The 20,189-nt window shown below is 35.8% G+C and overlaps 1 long non-coding RNA gene across 3 annotated transcripts in view; it reads left to right on the forward strand.

The window, feature by feature from the left end:
• LOC132661162 (uncharacterized) overlaps positions 1-20,189 on the forward strand; it is a 106,997-nt gene that overhangs the window by 21,606 nt on the left and 65,202 nt on the right. The window contains exon 1 of one of the 3 annotated variants that reach the window (XR_009602091.2): positions 17,607-17,680. The exons of the other annotated variants lie outside the window; for them this stretch is intronic. This is a non-coding gene — a long non-coding RNA (uncharacterized LOC132661162). Of the gene's footprint in view, positions 1-17,606; positions 17,681-20,189 lie in introns of those variants that run through there. 3 annotated transcript variants of the gene reach the window in all.

Genomic DNA, 20,189 nt, shown 5'->3' on the forward strand with positions numbered 1-20,189 from the left:
GAATTGAACATCTAGGGGGCTGGTGGTGATATGTACTGAGATTGGGAAGAGGGGAGAGAAATGGATGGGAGGGCAGTGAATCACGAGTTCTGCCTTGGCTAAGTTGGGTTTGGAATGTCAATGAGCATTTAAGGAAAAATATAAAATAGGATATAGGATATGTTTGCACTTCAAGGGAGAGTTCTGGACTAAAATTTTAATTTTGGTGGCAGTAGCATATAGATGGTATTTAAAACTTTGGACCAGGCATCTGCTTCTGGCCACATGGAATAAAGACCTGGATATACCTGTACACCTTAAACAAACAAACAAAAAGAAAAAAATGTTCAAAAAAGTAGTTTTCAGACATTGAACAACCAGCATCTGAGAGAAGGAAAAAAGATGAGTCAATCCTACTATTGATCTAACTTATTGCCTTAAGAGAATTTCTAGGACTCAGTACAAGGAGAGGGAACCCAAACAGAGCCTCACAGTTTTCCTGAGTTGAGAAAACAGAGTTGAGAATGCAGAAAGAAATTTATAGTGCAACACGCTGGGCAAGAGAGCAGTGGATAGTAGGACAAAGCTCTAGAAACTTAAAAGGATTCCCCTCATTTTCAGCTGATTACTGAGTTCTGATCAGCACTTGAAGTGAGCAAACGCCCCAAGCCTGGAGAAAGAGTAACAGTCTTTGATACTTCCTCCTCCTTCCAGCAGGTAGGACTTACAGGGGAGAAACTGGCAGATACTTCATCACGTGATTAAAGTCAACATTGTCATAATAAGACACAGTGATATCATGGATCCACTGATCTAATGTGATGAAAATCACACCTCTCCTTTGTGGTATTACTTCCAAAAGTCTACAATGCCAGTGTAATTATGAGAAAACATCAGACAAACACAAAGTGAGGGGCATTCTACAAAGCTTATGACCAGTGTTCTTCCCAAGTGTCAAGGTCATGAAAAATAAGGAAAAACAAGGAACTGTCACGGACTGGAGGGGTCTAGAGATGTAACAACTAAGTCCATTTTGGTACCTTGGAACAACAAAAAAAGTGGACGATCATGGAAAAGCTGGGGAAATCCAAAGTACATTTGCAGTTAAAAGTACTGTAGTGATGTCAAATTCTCACTTTTAATAATTATACCTTGGTTCTATGCGATAGTAACATTAAGGAGAAGCTGAACGAAGGGTATGAGATTACCCTCTCTACCATCTTTGCAACTCTTCTGTAGGTCAAGAATTATTTCACTGTAATTTTTATAAAAGAGCAAAATTAAGTAAGACTCTGGAAACAATAGAGCAGAGCACGACACATCACTGGTTGCAGCCTCTCTGATTATCCACACACAAGAAAACCTCAATGATATTCATCCAGTCCTTTGATATAAGTGTATTGGGGTAATACAACAGGCCAAGCACTATGCTATGATTGGTTTATAGAAGCAGATGAAAGATATGTGTTATTTTAGTTGCCAAAGAGAATTATGAGTGTTATAATAATGGGTATTGTGGGTACAGGGATATTGAAAAAGTTTGAATTTGCAATGATGATGAAACTGACTTGGGGCTCATCCATAAGTGTCATTGAATCATCTTCAAGATCTGATTGTCTTCAAAGTTGATGTGTAATGGGAAAACCAAGGTTTCATAGAAAAATAGCAAAATTACAACTGAATAGTTATAATCTTGTATACAACTAAAATGCTTCTAATTTCTAATGTTTGTTCAATGATCTTTTTTTTTCCCACTGGTGTTTTATGATCATATGCATTGTAGGCTTTTTCATTGCCTGAGTGAGTTTTGGTTTGATCGGAGTCAGGAGCATAGAGAAAGCTTGCCAAAGCTTCCCAGGTATAGGCTGAATGTTCTTGATGTATTGATCAGTATTCATGTTGTGAAATCAATATCTGTGGTTTTTTTTTCTGTAACACTTCCAATATTCCTATTCTGTGCCTCCTATTAAGGAACATACGCAACAGAACTACATTTCTACCTTTTCTTCATTCCTTTGTGGAAGGTAATATTTAAAAAGATTATTAAATATATTAAAATAAGTACCCTGAATTTTGAAAGAGTGAAGAAAAGGTATTTATAAGATTTGTATGCCTCTGGAGTCCTCCTGGGATTTTTTGCTGGCAGCATAGCCTGTAAATATTTAATATTTTCCAGAAATTATCCTCAGAGGCTCAATCCATTAACTCAAGTGCATGCTACAAAAACAGATTTGTATACTATCAACAGCACATGAACAGAGGAGGGAAAGAAAATGAAATGGTTTTTCTATCAAGTACCATGATTTAGAAATCTCTGTTCTATGGATTCAGCTCAGTGCTTAGCAATACTGCAAGTTCTAAATTTAATTTGTTGAAATTAGTGAATGAACGAATAAATGAATATATCAACCAGGGTTTCATTTAAAGAGCTTAAAGCATCGCAACCTTTTCTTTGTCTCTGGCAATGTCCTTGGTAAAACTATTACAATACCTGGTGCTGTTCAACTATTTCAGAAATGTTTCCTATATACCAGTAGATGGCAGTCCCTCTTTATTTCTCATTTCTTTATTGAGAAAAAAAAAGGAAGCAAGGGACTGCAAAAGAAAGGGATGGAAATAGAAGCAGATAAAGATAGATATTTAAATGCAGCACATTGTGTTTAATTTTTATGAATGGATTTTTAAAAGTGAATTGTTAGGAAGTAGGGAAAATTAAAAAAATGTTTTAAGTTAATTGGAAACAAGACATCAAACACAGTTGACTTTATGCTAGCTCATCAAATTTCATACCAATGTGTTACATTTTGATTAAATGACAACTGTATTTCTTTCTGAAAATAAGCTCATCAATAGCCACGTGGAATATGTGGTTTTCCATGTAAATGTCAGCCAGTTTCTTGTCATGCTGAGTACTCAGGTGAGGCAGGCTTCAATTATTAAGGTTTTTGGGCTGCACCTTTGCTATCAGCTTGCTGCTTTGGGGAGTGCTTAGGGAAAGCCTCAAACTATTTTTATCTCCAAAATGTTTAAAATTTGTTGAGCAGCTCAGGATGCTACAGACATCCGGACAAATGCATGCCCTAGCACTGAAACATAATATGGAAAACTGCCCCAACAGGAGCTCATTAGACATTTCCACAGAGATTACCAATATGTGAAACACATTGATGCATTCAAATTGCATTTCTGCTACAGTAGTTGCCAGGGAGCAAACCGAGATCACCAATTTCATTTCCTTTAGAAAGTATCTTTATTTGAAACCTAAATCATGGGTTCTAGAATAATTTCCTCAACCTCTTCCCCTCATTACATTCATCATTTCTCCATCTACTCCAGACCTCTCACCCTGACCTTCTTCCAATGGGAAAAAAATGACTAACTCCTGGAGAACAATTCAGAATTTCAACTACTGGGTCCAGTTTCTATTTTTTTTTTTTTTGTATCTTCCTATTTTGTCCATTCTACAATTTGTCAACAGGTAAAACCACCACAACCTTAAATGAGTTCTAATTCATATAACCTTTGTTAACCAGAGAATACAAGTCTTGGTAAAAATGCATTTGTCTTGAAAAGGTGTATCGTCTCATATATTTCTCATAAAATTCATTCTTCTCAAAATGTAAACTGCTATGTGGATAGTTTGACAAATTTTATATTGCAAAATTGTGCTCAGATCTATGTCTGTATTTAGCTGCTATATTTAGGAGATATATAAAACCAACTACATAGCTATAGTAGAACTAGGAAATGACAGGAATGATATAAACAAATTGCAAAAGACACAGAAAAACACTTCCTGTTCACAATGAATGTATGTGTTTTCCCTTGACCTGTCTGGAGATAATAGTCAGAAGGCAAACAAGTCAACCACTACAGATGCAACTCTTATAGTTTTTGATGTTTGAGTATGTTTCCCCATTAGACTTTGAAATGGTTGAGGGCAAGAAACATTTGCATTAATTTATTCATGTAATCATGCTTTTGTCAATCACTTATTGCATACTTAATATGTGACAAGTTGGGGATAAAAATGACAAAAATGCTGCAAGTGCTGCCTTTAAGAAGCTTACAGTAAAAAAAAAAAGCTTACAATATGTAAAGGTAAAAGAAACACATAAAAAATAGGGTTAATAGTCATAGGTTCCATGATAAGAGCATGTATTGACTACAGTGGAATCACAAAAGATAGTGCTTTTCTGTTTGCTTGGATGTAACGTCGAGTGATGGAAAATTTCATTTGAGAGGAACTCCTGAGCTATTTGGAAAAATGTATAGTTCATCAGATTGACAGACTGCTATGTAAAATATTCTATACAGTTGGACCAGTGTGGAAACAGGTATAGGGTTGTTGATTTGCAAATTGGAAATTTGTGTGGGGCAGTACAAAAGATAAAGCTGTAATTATAGGTAAGGATATGGTCAGGAAAGCTTTTAATGTCATGTGATGGAATTTGGACTTTATAATGTGGGTAAATGGAGTCAGGAATGAATTTTATGCATGGAAGTGACAAAACCTATATATATGTGTGTGTGTGTGTATATATATATATATATATATATATATATATATATATATATATAATTTGGTGGTGAAGCAAGAAAGGAATTCATTTCAGGGAGCCTAACACCAAGAAAATAGCAGGCTAGTGCCTCAAGACTGTTTCCCAAATGGCAAAACTACTTCTAGGTTTGTATAAGGAAAACGTGAGACAAAGGTCAGTGGGTATGTTCAAGTAGGCAAGCTTAGTGGACAGACTCAGGGATGGGAATTTGGCAACAGGGAGATCTATTGGAAGACTTTGCAATAGTTTAGGCAAGAAGTGGAGGATGAAATAACCCCAGGAAGATAGGTAACAAGGTCAGTTTTAGATACATTTAGATTGGGGTGCATGTTGGGTTTCCAAGGAGAGACAAATGGCCACACATGGAATCGAGGGAAATCTAATCTCTAGATTAGAACTGTGGATTTGGGATCTACCCATGGGTCTATCCATGTAACTGATAGCCATGTATATGGAGTTACTGAAGCTATATATATGGATGAATCATCTAGAGAGAGAAAAGAAGGGAAGAAAGGATACAACATTGGGAAATGTAACATTTGAAGTGTAAATAGACAAAAAGGAACTCTAAGATGAAAAATATAAAAAGTTAGGAACGGCAGATAGAATGGATTTAAGGAAGTGAAGGTAGAAACAAGCAGGCAACATGACAAATGCATCAGAGGTAAAATAGGGTAAAAATTGACAGAAGTCTATTGAATTTGGCAATTAGAAAGTAATGAGAGTCTTTTACATGGTGGTTTATATGGAGTAGCAGAGTATAAGCCTGATGGTTGAAGGTTGAAGAAGGAATGGAAGGTAAGGAGAAGGAGATAAATATGTAGCTTTTCCTTTTAAAGAACTCTATAAAGAGAAGAAAGAGATACACCCAGAATCTTTCATAGGACCTGGTAGTGAGTGGGTGTTAATGTGTGTCTTTGGAAATGAACTTACCAAGTATACTTTGTCAACACTACAATCTTATTTGCAGACATAGTGAGCCATGTGATATCCATAAACATTCATGTTCAATAATTGGAGGTCATTCTTTTAAGACACAGGTGGAACAGCCTGTGTGTAGTTTGGTCAAAGATTAAAGCTCATGTCCTTTATGGGGACACAGAGTGGAATTTTTAATTCTACCTTGAAGAATGCTCTGATTTCACCACAAGGATGGGGTTTTTCCTTGCCTAGTATAGTTTGGTGCTGCAGCTTGGGAACAGGTTTCCATGGACTATCTAAATAAAACATGAATGAGAGTGTAAAGACTGGATGGAAGTGAGGAGGGCTATTAACTCATAAACTGTGAGAGCTGGAAGAATCCTCAGAGATCATCCGATCACAAGTTTTTCAAAACTTTTTGTTTTATTAACAGAATCTCATTTGACCAAATAAGTTCACATGTGTAATTCTAATGTACAACACTGATAAAATTGGAATTTAATTAGTATAAATTTATCTTATAAATTTAGATTTAAAATAGTCTGTTTTGATGAACACAAATGTCTAAAAATCTGAACATGGAAGTTGTAATTATATTAGTTACAATCTCCAATTTTATTTCTATATTTTGCTTTGATTGTACTGTTCAGAGAAAATCCTGGATCACACAGTAAGTTGTTATGAATGGTAACTATTTTTTAAAACAGATCATTTGGAACCTTAGGACACTCATCAAATAGTCTATCTAGAAGGGCAGGGAACCTTAACATTTGTCTATTCATGCATGGATTGTAATTAAGACTATTATGAAGCACCTTCTCAGTGTATTACAATGTATGAAGTCCTTTGAGGCTTAAATTTAACTTCATAAAGGCTGACTCTCTCATAAATCTTTTACTGAATGATTATTGTACAATGAGCTACAGACATGGAGATGAATAAAGACACAGCCTTTGCCCTTAAGAAATTTACAGTGAAGAGGGAAAATTAGATTCATTAAAATAAAAGCATCAAAACATCAAAGGTGGACTAAAAGAAGCATGCAGCAATGTATAGACTACAGTGTAGAAACAAAAGAATGACAGAGTAGCTCTGTGAGGTTATGAAAATGAGTTCTATGAAGCTTCCTGGAGGAGGTGACGCTTTTACTGTTGTGATGGATGGGTAGGATTTCACCAGGTTTGCAAAGGTAGGGAGAAAACTAGTAGCTGATAAAGGATATTTTGCCTACATGATTGAAAAGATCTCCCACCATTTTGTAACAATTGCTGGGAGAGTAAAACCTTGGTTTGTGAGCATAATTCATTCCAGAAACATCCTTGTAATCCAAAGTACTGAATATCAAAGGGAATTTCCCCATATGAAATAACAGAAACTCAGATGATTTATTCTACAACCCAAAAATGTTCATATAAAAATTATTACAATACTGTAATATAATACAAAATAAAGAAAATATAAAGAAAAATAAATTAATCTGCACTTACCTTTGAAAACCTTCATGACTGGTATGAGGGAGACAAGAGAGAGGAGGGTTATTGTGTAGGACAACTTTCACTATCACTAATGGAATCACTGCAATCTATTGGCTCAATGGAATCTATTTCTGCATGGGGGCCATTGTACATTCTCGCATGGATGTTGACTACAGCACAGTATTAATAAACTCTTGTCATATACTGTATTTAATGAAATTGGCAATAAGGCAGCAGAGGAGAGGGTATATATCTGCAGGCAGCCTGACTTCGAATAAAGCAAAGCATTCCTAAGCTTACTCTTGTACAAAAAAGCAAAGGACTGTCCATAGGTGCTTTGAAGTGACCAAAAATACACTAGTTCCAGTTGTGGGCACCTTCCAATGTTCTGAAAAATCACTGATTTCTGCCAAACACTGTAGCCTGGGACCAAGCATTCAAGCATGGGATGATCATCCACAATCCCACAGTGAATGAGCGAGAGAGAGAGAGAACCGTGGGCTCAGTTGTGATCATTTGACATTGGCCTCACATTCTACTTGTATTGCAAAACACCACTTGTTTATCAGGTTAGAATTTATTAAAAATGTTTGCTCGTCTTGAGAAACACTCACAGAACAAGCTACTCGCAATCCAAGGTTTTACTGTATTTTGTCAGAGATACAAAAGTGAGTTAACAAATAATTCTTTTACACTAACAATAAAGTCAGAGCCTGATATTATTATGACATGATATATAGTGTGCATTTACTGTACATGTTACTCTACCATGAAGAAAATATGGACCAAACAGAAATGCCCAAACATTGAGTGATGTTTAATTGTGTATGTTGTCTGAGTGCTTTAGCATGGACTCTGTATGTAAGCAGACATGTACAGGCTGGGATTGAAATAAAAGGTCAATATTATAGCCTAAGCTTTATAGCTAATGACCTACATATAAAAATTCGTATGTAAGTAAACAGAGAAGCAAACTAAACATCATTTTCCAAGTTTATACAAAGATACATTAATATACTGGAGATCAGAAATAGGTAAAACTTTGGCTTATAGTTCATTTTAATGTTCACGTACTCATTTCTAGTTTAAGTATTTAAAAAATTGAAATATTTGAATATTTAAATATTTAAAGAGATATTTGTACACTCATGTCTATAACAGTGTTGTTATTCATGATAGTCAAAGGGTGGAATCAACCCAAACGTCCATCAACAGATGAGTGGATAAATAAAATGTAGTATATACATACAATGGAATGTTATTCACCCTGAAAAGGAAGGAAATTCTGACACATGCCACAACATGGTTTATGAGCCTTGAGGTCATTATTCTAAGTGAAATAAGCCAGTCACAAAGGACAAATACTATATAGTTCCATTTATCTGAGGTAGCTAGAGTAGTGATACTCATAGAAACAGAAAGCAGATTGGTGGTTACCAGGGACTGGGGGAGGGGGAATATGGGGAGTTAGTTTAATGGATATAGAATTTGGACATTGCAAGATGAAATGTTCTGGAGATTGATTACACAACAACGTGCATGTACTTAATACTACTGCACCGTGCACTTAAAATAGCTAAGATGGTAAACTTTTTAAAAATGTTTATTTATTTTTGAGAGAGAGAAAGAGAGAGAATCAGAGCATGAGTGGGGGAAGGACAGAAAGAGAGAGAGGGAGATGCAGAATCCCCAGCAGGCTCCAGGCTCTGAGCTGTCAACACAGAGCCTGATGTGGGGCTTGAACTCATGAATCATGAGATCATGACCTGAGTTGAAGTAGATGCTTAACCGACTGAGCCACCCAGGCGCCCCAAAGATGGTAAATTTTATGTTATGTGTATTTTACCACAATTATATACACACATAACTAGAATAAAATACTTATGGAATCCCTGCAGCCCCTCTGGAACACAATGTAAAAGTCATGGATTTATTGGCTTTGAGGTGGAGCCTTAATTCAGAGCACCTGACCACTTTGCCCACGTGTGCCTAGTGTTGGGGGTGGAGCAGGTCTAGGGCTTTTTCCACCTGACTCTAAGTTCAGAGTTCTTTCCACAATAAAATACTTTGTTTTTATCCTATTTCTATAGGATGAAATAGAAAGCCTATTTCTATTAGTGGCACGCATACAAATAAAGGAGATTAGTACCTATTATGTCTGTGTTGATCTTTGCTTTGTTCTAGCAGATAGAAAAAATACCATGTTTGAGTATGCATTTTGAAAAGAAAGCTAGAAAGATACAGATCTAAAAGAGATATTTACACTTAAAAGGTGCATTAATTTATTCCCATACAAATAATTTAAACAAATAGGAGTTTCTTTTAAACTTGGATGTCTTAAATACCATATGATTTCACTCATATGTGAAATTTAAGAAACAAAACAGAAGAACATAGGGGAAGGACAAGGAAAATAAGATAAAAACAGACAGGGAGACAAATCATAGGAGACTCTTAAATACAGAGAACAAACTGAGGGTTGCTGGAGGGGTGTTGGGTGGGGGGATGGGCTAGATGGGTGATGGGCATTAAGGAGGGCACTTGTTGGGATGAGCACTAGGTGTTGTATGTAAGGGATGAATCACTAACTTCTACTCCTGAAACCATTACTACACTGTGTGTTAACTGACTTGGATTTAAATTAACAAAAAAACCACTTGGATGCCTTGATTTTTTTGTCTTATTATGGGTAGGGCACAAATATATTTGTTTGGTTTATCTTAGGTTAAACTGTGGACATAAACTTCTATTACAAAAGGAACGAACAAAAAAAATGAATTTTATATGAGGCCTGACTTAATTATTGTACAAGAGGTTTTATGGCATTTTAGAAATGAGTGGCACCACTTTCTACAATACTGCATCTTGTAAAACTAAATGGCAGAAAATTAAAAACAGATTGAGAACATGTTTAAACTTAAAAAAAAAAAAAAACTCTTATACTCCAACACATTTAACCAAATATAGATTAACTCTGGGAAAACCTATAACCACTGCAATTTGCTTAAGTTGTGTTCACATGCCATCACATAACCAGAACAAAGCCTGCGATTATGCAAGTAGTAAATGTAACAGCATTCCTTAAAGATCAATTGTACATGTCACGGTATAATAGTATGTACTTAATTCATTTCATAGTTATATCCACAATCACATTTGGATTTGGAAAGAAATGCAAGGTTTTTTTTATAGTAATTAAGTACCTGTTAAACATATTAGAATGCATGAAGTGCTTTGAGGCTTAACGCTAACCTAATAAAGGCTCCTCCTCAAATGGTTAATGGAAAGACTAGATATCATTAGCATATATTCTGTGGTAGCTTGGTGAACAACTCCCTCAGTGCCTCTCCCTCCCTCATTTTATCTCTGCATTTTTTTTGTTTTTTCTTCTCCTATCCTCCTGCTTACCATGTTTTACCCACCTATCCTTTCATTTGTTACTCATGTACTAACTGTATAGTTGGTTTACAAATGTTCTCTTTGTTCTCAGTGAATGAGTGTGTGAGACAATGAAGTGTGTGGAGAAGCTAAGGGCAGGAAGAGTGACAAATGGTAGATTAATTCTGCAACATGGCTGAGAAGACTGAGGCTTTTGATTTCAGCTGTGGTTTAAATATTGGGAATTGAACAGAACACTGGGAATAGATGTACACAAAATGAATTTGAAAAGAGGCATTAAAAAACAGATATTTATTTTAGCCTGGAAAATGTAATGAAGAAATAAGAAAGCAATACTTTACCAAATGTAAAGAGAAAGACTCAATCCCTGGTTTTTCTAGAAAAATTAATCTCAGCAAGGAACAGATTTGAGAAATATATATATTAATACATCCGATTCTAAGATTATTGTATATAGCCCATGCTTCCTCAAAATCAAACATCTATTTTTAGAATGTAAGTTTCCTGACAGTATGATAAATCTCCAGTTCCCCTGGGGTGGTTTAGGCTAAGGTATTTTGGTTAATGGAAAGTTTGTGTTGACTGAGGCTTGCCAAATAGCTCATATTTTTCACTGGATCCTAATGTTTTGAAACTCATAACAAATAATTAACATTTATTAAGTGCCTCCAATAATTACTGATCCCTTAGCAGGCCTTCAAAATTGAAAATACAGCATCAGGATTCTTCAGGCCTCTGTTTGGTATTCCATCATTTTTTAAAAGCATCCCAAATTTAATTAAAGAATCATTAATATGTTCTTAAAGAGGCCTGCTTTACTGGTACTTGCACAGTGGCTTTGTAACACACTCCTTATTTTAATGATGCAGTACATTTGTAAAACACCTTGTACGTGCAGCTCGGAACATCTTGAACGCAGGCTCTTAGCTTGTTCCCTTTTGAATCCTCAGAATGCTTCTCTGCATATAGTAAACTATTTTCAATAACACTGAATTTGTGACTTTAGGCTTTTCTTTGCAACAGAGGAAAGAGTCTACATTCCTGAAAGGCTACCGGCTAATGATATTTTCTCAATATGATCTGTGTCCAAACAGGATCAAGAAATATTTGGTCTCGGGTCTTTGGTCTTGGTGGCTCCCAAGTTAAGCATCCCACCCTTTGATTTTGGCTCAGGTCATGATGTTGCAATGTTGAAATGGAGTCCTTCATCAGGCTCCATGTGTGGAGCCTGCTTAAGATGATCTCTCTTTCTCTCTTTCCCCATCTTCCCCTTTCCCTGACTTGCTCTCTCTTTATCTCAAAAAAAGAAAAGGAAGGAAGGAAGAAAGAAAGGAAGAAAAAAGGAAAGAAAGAAAGAAATATTTGCTCTCACTAAGAAAGATATTGAAAATGAAACAAAAAAACCCTTATCCTACATTGCTCTAAGCTGCTGGAATTGCTACATTTGAAGTTTCTGGTTCTCAGCCTCAGAAATACTATAACATGGCTGAGGACAATTTAGATAAAGCACAGGCAACTTTTATTAGTAGAGATCAGAAATTATAAGCTTTAATTTGATGGACCTTAGTTATAAAAGAAATCTTATATTTGAATTGGATAGCAGACCTAGTGAAGAAAATAATTTTGACTTATTTTCTTCTCATAGGTACTTAAGTGACATGTGAAACTGCCCTTCTAAGCAACATAAAGAGAGCAAGAAAATATTTACTTTCCTTGATTATATTAGTTCTACAATTAAGAGTTGTGTTGGAATATAGCCAAGTAGGAATCAGTTACTTAAGTAAAAATCTATACATACTCCATTTCTTATCATGATTACATGAGCTTCTCTCTTTTGTTTTTTGAGGAGAGAACAGCCCAAGATATTCAACTATTTATGAACTTTTTGGTCAATCACCCAGAAACATAATATTTATATATGAAGTTTGTGATAATCAGTAACCTCATAAAATATGTTTGGTATAGGTTATTGTATTTGCTTACTTAGTCAATATTTCTTTTTATAGAAAATTGAATTTAGTTACTTACGCAGTAAATGAATTTATTAGCCTTAGGAAAATTAACTTACTGCTCTATAAATGAACTCCACCATCCTGTAATCAATTCAACACGATGTGTGGGTTCTCTGGTTTAAAAGAACATTTTGAATAGCTCTCTTCTGTAGCTGCCAAAAATTAGTGTTGGCTTTGACAGATTTAATTCAAATACAATCGTAAAGCCTGGAGCCTTGTGTGACAATAGCTTAAAATATAAGACTTTGAGTTAGAGAAGATAAAATCTTGGAGTAGTAATCACCTAAGAGTAAAAACAAAAAAAAAAAAATCATGAAGACAATGGATAATGTTAAAATTGACTTATTTACTTGAATAACTCAAACTTGAAAGAATAAACTCAAGACAAATGAGAGTACATAACTAAATTCTAAGAGATGTTAAAGGCTTAACCACGAATTAGGTTGAAAAGATTTTAGTTAAATCAATGAAGGATGAAGTCAAGATCAAGGTAGGGAAATAACACTAAACTTCTGAGTTTGCATTAAGGGAAATTACTCTGCTTCTTGACCAAAACATCTTTAGATGCTACCATCAGAGAAGCATTATTGGACTAGATAAAATGAATTATTCTGGCTAGTATAAGAAATCTGCACATGTAAGTAATTTGCTAAATATTTGCAATTAGATGATGACATTTACAACATTTAAAAAAAATTCTAACTTCTACCATCAAACACGCTGTTACAGAATTTCCCTTTCTTGTTTTGGGCAATCCCATAACTTTCTGGTCACTTTTGGGTAAAAAAAAAAAAAAAAAGAAAGAAAATCCAGTCCAGTCCAGCACAGTTTAAATCATGTGAACATTTTAAGCACCTATTCTTCCCTTTGCAAAATAATGGCTAACCCTCAGTCTGAGGGTCTCCATGTGAAGAAGGACATAATCAACTTTTCATTTGTCTCTTGCCTTTTTCTAGGATCAGGGGTGGGGAAATGGGCAGAAGTCATTTTACTTAATTAGTGGTCTTGTAATCCTCTTGGCTTTCAACGAGACGGGTAATGGCCGGCATCTAAATGGTGACTTCTTCATGTAGAACGTGTATAAGATCACTGGGAATTTTGGAGAAGGTTTTCCCGCTGAAGAGTTTCATAATGAGGAACCTGATCTTTTCAGATCTTCCTCAGAGACTTATGATTATACTATGATAAAAAAAAGAATACATCCTGTTTGTGTGAATATCATTATAACTAGTATTTATTTAATGGTTGACAGAATTACAGTTCCTCTCTTTTTCTCATAGATATATAAGGGCCAATAGAGTGTATGGACATATGCGGCAAAAAGAAATGAAATTCATACATAGTTCACACCTAAGACAATTTTTGTTACTATGTATTTTGAAGTGCTCAGCACGAAAATAACTTTCCCCTCCCCTCAAAAAGAGCCTACTTCTCAGGAGACTGAGAACACTTCTTCCATTTAAAGACAAATCCTTTACTTTGAAAAATAAAATAGGATAGCTTATTAAAAATTCAGTTTGCTACATCTGATTGAAGATTCAGTCCAAAGCCAGTTTGAAAGACTCGCATTTTAATTTTCATGTCGTAGTTTTTAATTATGTATTTATTTTATGCAGCTTTTAGTGTTCTGACATAGTTAAGCAATTGTTGATAGGTGTGTTGAATTTACTAAGACTTCCTTCCTTACTGAAATGATCTATTTCTGTTGAGCTGCCAGTTAAAGATGATCTCACACTTGCTGACACATTATTAGTGATGGGTTGTTAAAGGAATGTTGATATTTCTTTATACTGTTTATTTTGCTTCTTCATATATCATCCTGACCTTATTTACTTTGCCCTTTGCACACCTTTTGTTTTCTTTGAGACGGACATAGAATAAGTGTTCATAAAATCAGTTATGAATTATGGGGGAAAATCCAAATACGAGTTAGCTGTTTTACAACTAACAGACCTTCTCTTCTAAAAATATAAAAATTAAAATTAGAAAGCCCCCTTTTTAGGTCAAAATTTTCTCTTATTCATGGCGACTATTTTGTGTTTGAGCTACTATATACTTACAAAATGCTCTGTTAAAATTTTTCTAATACTTTATTGTTATAACAATGATTACAATATATCATCTAACTGAAATTATTTTTCAAGTTTTTAATCTACTTAGTGACATCTTGAAATCATTTCATTCATTTATTCATCCTTCTACATTTTTTCCTAAACACATGTCATATGCAAGCATTGAGCTAGATCCCGGAAGATGTGCTGGCAGCTTCGAGTCTGAGTGTGGAGGTAGAAAAGGGAAAAAAGAAATGTAAGTATAAACCAGAAAATTAGACATTGTGATGAGTGTCTGAAGAAAATAAGCACAAGGCTCTTAACAGCACTTAGTACATTGTAAGTTTGTATGACAAACTCACCAATCATTTGATGTCAAGTATACGATACACACATACATTCTCACCCCCTTAATAAATCACTATAGTTTACTTAAACTTTTAAAAACTGGGGCACCTGAGTGGCTCAGTTGGTTAAGCGTCCGACTTCGGCTCAGGTCATGATCTCACGGTTTGTGAGTTCGAGCCCCATGTTGGCCTCCGTGTTCACAGCTCAGAGCCTGAGCCTGTTTCAGATTCTGTGTCTCCCTCTCTCTGACTCTCCCCCATTCATGCTCTCTCTCTGTCTCAAAAATAAATAAACGTTAAAAAAAATTCAAAAAAAACTTTTAAAAACATTCAGTCAAATATAGCCTTTCAATTTTGACATCTGTATTATTTAAAAATTATCCCAGAAGCATCAGTATCACCTGGGTCTTATTAGAAATACACATTTTCAGGTCCCACCCCAAACCTATGGACTCAGACACTCTGGGGTGCTACTCAGAAGTATTTTAACAAGTCCTCCAGCTGACTCTGATGAGCATGCTCATGCTAACATTTTGAGAACTACTGATTTAAATTTTTTCTGGAAAGCCTCCCTAAACCCTCCACAGTTGAGTCTAAGTATATAGGCTTCCCATGTGTATTTCCAACACACGGTCAGCAAGCTACAGCCCTCGGACCAAAACCAGCCTCCAGTTTGTTTTCTCTAATAAAAGTTATTGGGGGGGGTGCCTGGGTGGCTTTGTCAGTTCAGCATCCGATTTTGGCCTAGATCATGACCTCGTGGTTTGCGGGTTCGAGCCCCGCATAGGGCTCTGCACTGATGGCCCGAGCTTGCTTTGGATTCTCTGTGCCCGCCCCCTCTCTCTTCTCCTCCCCCTACTTGTTCTGTCTCTACCTCTCTCTCTCTCTCTCAAAAATAAACTAACAAAAAGTTATTGAGGAGGGCACTTGTTGGGATGAGCACTGGGTGTTGTATGTAAGCGATGAATCACAGGAATCTACCCCCAAAACCAAGAGTACACTGTATACACTGTATGTTAGTCAACTTGACAATAAATTATATTAAAGAAAGTTATTGGAATACAATCACATCCATTTGTTTATATACTGTCTATGGTTCTTTTAAGCTGCTGGGTGAATGCTGATGAGCCTATTTCCTATCTGCTTCTTTTCAGGAAAGAAAAGAAAAAAAAAAAAGCTGCTTCCTGCTCCAGTACTATAGCATAACACTTGTCACACTAAATGACCATTAGCTGTTTACTTACTGTTTTTTTTTTTATTGCCAGCACTTTCCTGGATTCTAGGCTGCTTTCGCAATAAAACAAAGTTTCTGTCCTCACAGAGTTTACATTCTGGGGTGGATGGGATAGACTGAACAAATAAATGTAATTTCCTTTAATCAACAACAGGCTTGGAATTGTGGATTGTTCACTATGGTGCCTACGCCAGTGTCCGGTCCACATTGGACATTCAATAACTGTTAAATAAATGAATTACCAACGAATAAGTGAATGTGTGCCACAAAGTGACAGGAAAGGCAGTTCTGCTTGCACATGACAGTCAAGAATGTAGCTGAGCTGTCTTGGAATTATTTCACTCTTCCTTACTCATAACTGATATCCTGAGATTCTGCATTTAGTGAGCCTCAAACCTCATTTGGTGTTTTGGATTGCACAAAAATTGTTACAGAATTTAGAAAATATTTTTTAAAAAGTAACTCAACTCTAAAATTTAAAGGAATACATCCTTTTAGGAGAGCAAGCAGGGGTTCACAAATGTGACAAGTACAATGAGTCATGACCATTTCTGCAACTCCAAGAGTTGGGAATCATCACATTCTACCTTGCAATGGTTTTGTAAGATATAAGCTATAGATATGATATGAAAGGATACTCTGGGTCTCGGTTGAGTAGTTCATTATACAAAGCACTATGATAGCATATGTGAAAAATGTTTGTACTGGGTGTGTAGCGATTTTACTTTATGTTGTTTATATCAAGAAGAAATTAGTCTCACATCACTACCAATTATATATCAATCATCCTGATGGTAAAATTCTGATCTAATATATTACTTTGTTCATAGGCAAATTCCATCTGATATGGCAAATAAGGAATTGTATTTTACTTCATCTGTATAAGGGACAATGAAAACTGCTACAAAAGTAAATCAAGGGCTTGAAGTGGTCAGTGACTTTCAGATGGAAATAAGAATATTACAGCCAGCTGAAGCTTTCTTTGCATTTGGAACCAAATATTAAGTCTACCTATGATAATGACATCTAGCCAGTGAAGGAGCCAGATTATTCATGCCTACTTTGATTTGGTTTACTATTAAGTAAAATTGAGATGTTCAATGTGTTTTCTAAGTGACCATTTCTTTTTTTTTTTTTTAATTTTTTTTTAACGTTTATTTTTGAGACAGAGAGAGACAGAGCACGAACGGGGGAGGGGCAGAGAGAGGGAGACACAGAATCCGAAACAGGCTCCAGGCTCTGAGCTGTCCGCACAAAGCCCCACACGGGGCTTGAACTCACGGACCGCGAGATCATGACCTGAGCCGAAGTCGGACGCTCAACCGACTGAGCCACCCAGGCGCCCCAAGTGACCATTTCTAATTATGTGACTAGGTAATCAGCCTATTCACAAAAAAGCTCCAGCAGCAACAAACAGATTCTGGTGTGAGGGGGCTAGAGAGATTGTGTGACTCAGTCCCTAATCAAGCACATGGGTATTCAGCACAAAGCTGAATATATAAAGTACATATGAAGTGCTTAGCACAGTGCTCGGCATACAGTAAACACTAAATAAATGACTGCCATTATTATTACCCACAATCTGAAGAGTGAACATTAGAGAGGGACATGTCCTCTGATTCACAGGTAAGAGATGTCACATCTAGAAGGTCGTCTCTTCCTCCAGCAAGAAAAGACTTATGGAAGTGATATCATTTGAGGTAAGTCATAAATAATAGTTAATATCTGAGAGGTAGAAACAGGAGCAAGTTCAGAGACAGAGGCAAGCTAAGTGCTTTTGCTGCCCTCTGCCTTCTCTTACAATTACTCATCCTGAGTAGAGCACCTTCCAAAGACAACTGAGCCTGGGAGAGGAAAACCAGGTTTTCACTTTGCTGAGGTCTTGGCAGAAGGCACATCTGCAGGACATTACTCTTATCTGGGCCTGCCTACAACTTGCATCCTAGAGAGAAAATATCGTAAACAAATTAGAGCTCTGTGCTTCCTGAAAAGGGGTTGTTCCACTGAGATCTGTGGAGCACTGAGAAGAAAGCTAGCATCTTTCCATCCACATTTGTGGTCTTATAACAACCTACTGGTCTCTCAGGTCCCCACGTTGCTCCCCAGAAGCCAAGGAGTTTGGGAGGGTTCTCTTTATCTCTTCAACTAGAAAGATATTAACCTTTATAATGGATGAGAGTAGAGGGGTTTTCTATTGAGGACTTAATAGGTGACCAAAAATATGAAGCTGGTACATGTCCTGCTCAGAGGGCCAGAGACTGCAGGTTTCCCACCAATTGTGGCATTGGCATCACCTGAGCTGAAAGCAAAGGGAAAGGAATGCATTGGAGAAACAGAGTGCCCATGGAAAGCCATGGGTAACCATTACTAGAACATAAAACTTCAGAACTTCTAAACTGACAAGGGAAAATGATAACAGTAATTGGATCAAATAAGTGAAATCAAGTTTGAAAAACATAAAATGAAAAATATAAAAAATATAAAAGAAAAATATAAAAAAGAAAATAACAATGCATAATGAATAGAGGCATTATTGAATGAATTGTGCTGTATCTGTGCTTTGGAAGTTTATGCAAAATTGGAGAAAATTAATACAAGTTATATAAGTTGACCTGGAGATATTTCTGTGAGGTATTAATGAGTAAAAGAAGCAAAATGTAGAGAATTATATATAATTTGATCACACTTTTATAAAACTAGCAATGGAAAATCTAGATAATTATAAGTTGGTATGCATGAATATATTTGATTGGTTTATGTATGATTATATGAGCATGAAGAAAAATGTATAGTAATAAATACTAGATTTCTAACGTGAATTACAGGGTAGGAGGTAGGGAGGGCTTATATTGACAAGAGATAATGTAGATAAACATGCAAGAAAGAGGGGGGATGAGGGAGTCAAGTAACAGGAAAAGAATAATCAACGGTAATTTGATCAAATAAGTAAACAAAACAAACTATAGTAAAAATTGCATATATGAATGGGAAACATGTTTATGCAATTAAAATCATTAGGACAAGTCAGTTAAACAAAAAGAAGTTAGGATAAGAAGAAATTTAATAATCACACTTGAGTGTGCGTGTGTGTGTGTGTGTGTGTGTGTGTGTGTGTAGCCACAGGAAAAAACACGGAGAGATAGAGAATATAGAGAACTCTTCACAGAGACAGCAATTTATTTTTTTATGTCCATGGAATATTTTTAAAATCAGTCTTCTGCTTGCTGACAAAGAATAAATGCAAACATTTTATTTACTTTAAAAAATTATTTTTTAATTAATTAACTAATTAATTAATTTATTTATTTATCTATCTAACATTCAAGTTACATAACATATAGTGCAATAATGATTACAGGAGTAGATTCCAGTGATTCATCCCCTACATATAACACTCAGTGCTCATCCAAATGAGTGTCTTCCTTAATGACCCTTGTCCTTTTAGCCCATCCCCCTACTGACAGCCCCTCCAGCAACCCTTAGTTTGTTCTCTGTATTTAAGAGTCTCTTATGGTTTGTCCCTCTCCTTGTTTTTGTATTCTTTTTGCTTCCCTTCCCTTATATTCATCTGTTTTGTATCTTAAATTCTTCATATGAGTGAAGTCGTATGATATTTGTCTTTCTCTGACTAATTTCGCTCAGTATAATACCCTCTAGTTCCATCCAGGTAGTTGCAAATAGCAAGATTTCACTCTTTTTGATTGCTGAGTAATACTACTTTGTAGATATATACCACGTCTTCTTTATCCATTCATCTTTCAGTGGACATTTGGGCTCTTTCCATACTTTGGCTATTGTTGATAGCACTGCTATAAACATTGGGGTGCATGTGTCCCTTCAAAACAGCACACCTGTATCCCATGGATATATACCTAGCAGTGCAATTGCTGGATTGTAGGGTAGTTCTATTTTTAACTTTTTGAGGAACTTCCATACTGTTTTCCAGAGTGGCTGTACAAGTTTGCATTCCCACCAGCAGTGCAAAAGAAATTCTCTTTCCCCACATCCTCACCAACAGCTATTGTTGCCTGAGTTGTTAATTTTAGCCATTCTGTCTGGTATAAGGTAATACCTCATTGTGGTTTTGATTTATATTTCCGTGGTGATGAGTGATATTGAGCATTTTTTCATGTGTCTGTTAGCCATCTTTTGTCTTCTTTGGAAAAGGGTCTATTCACGTCTTTTATCCATTTCTTCTCTGGATTATTT

The sequence above is a fragment of the Panthera onca genome, chromosome D1, assembly GCF_046562875.1.
Source record: "Panthera onca isolate mPanOnc1 chromosome D1, mPanOnc1 haplotype 2, whole genome shotgun sequence".
Classification (NCBI taxonomy): domain Eukaryota; kingdom Metazoa; phylum Chordata; class Mammalia; order Carnivora; family Felidae; genus Panthera; species Panthera onca.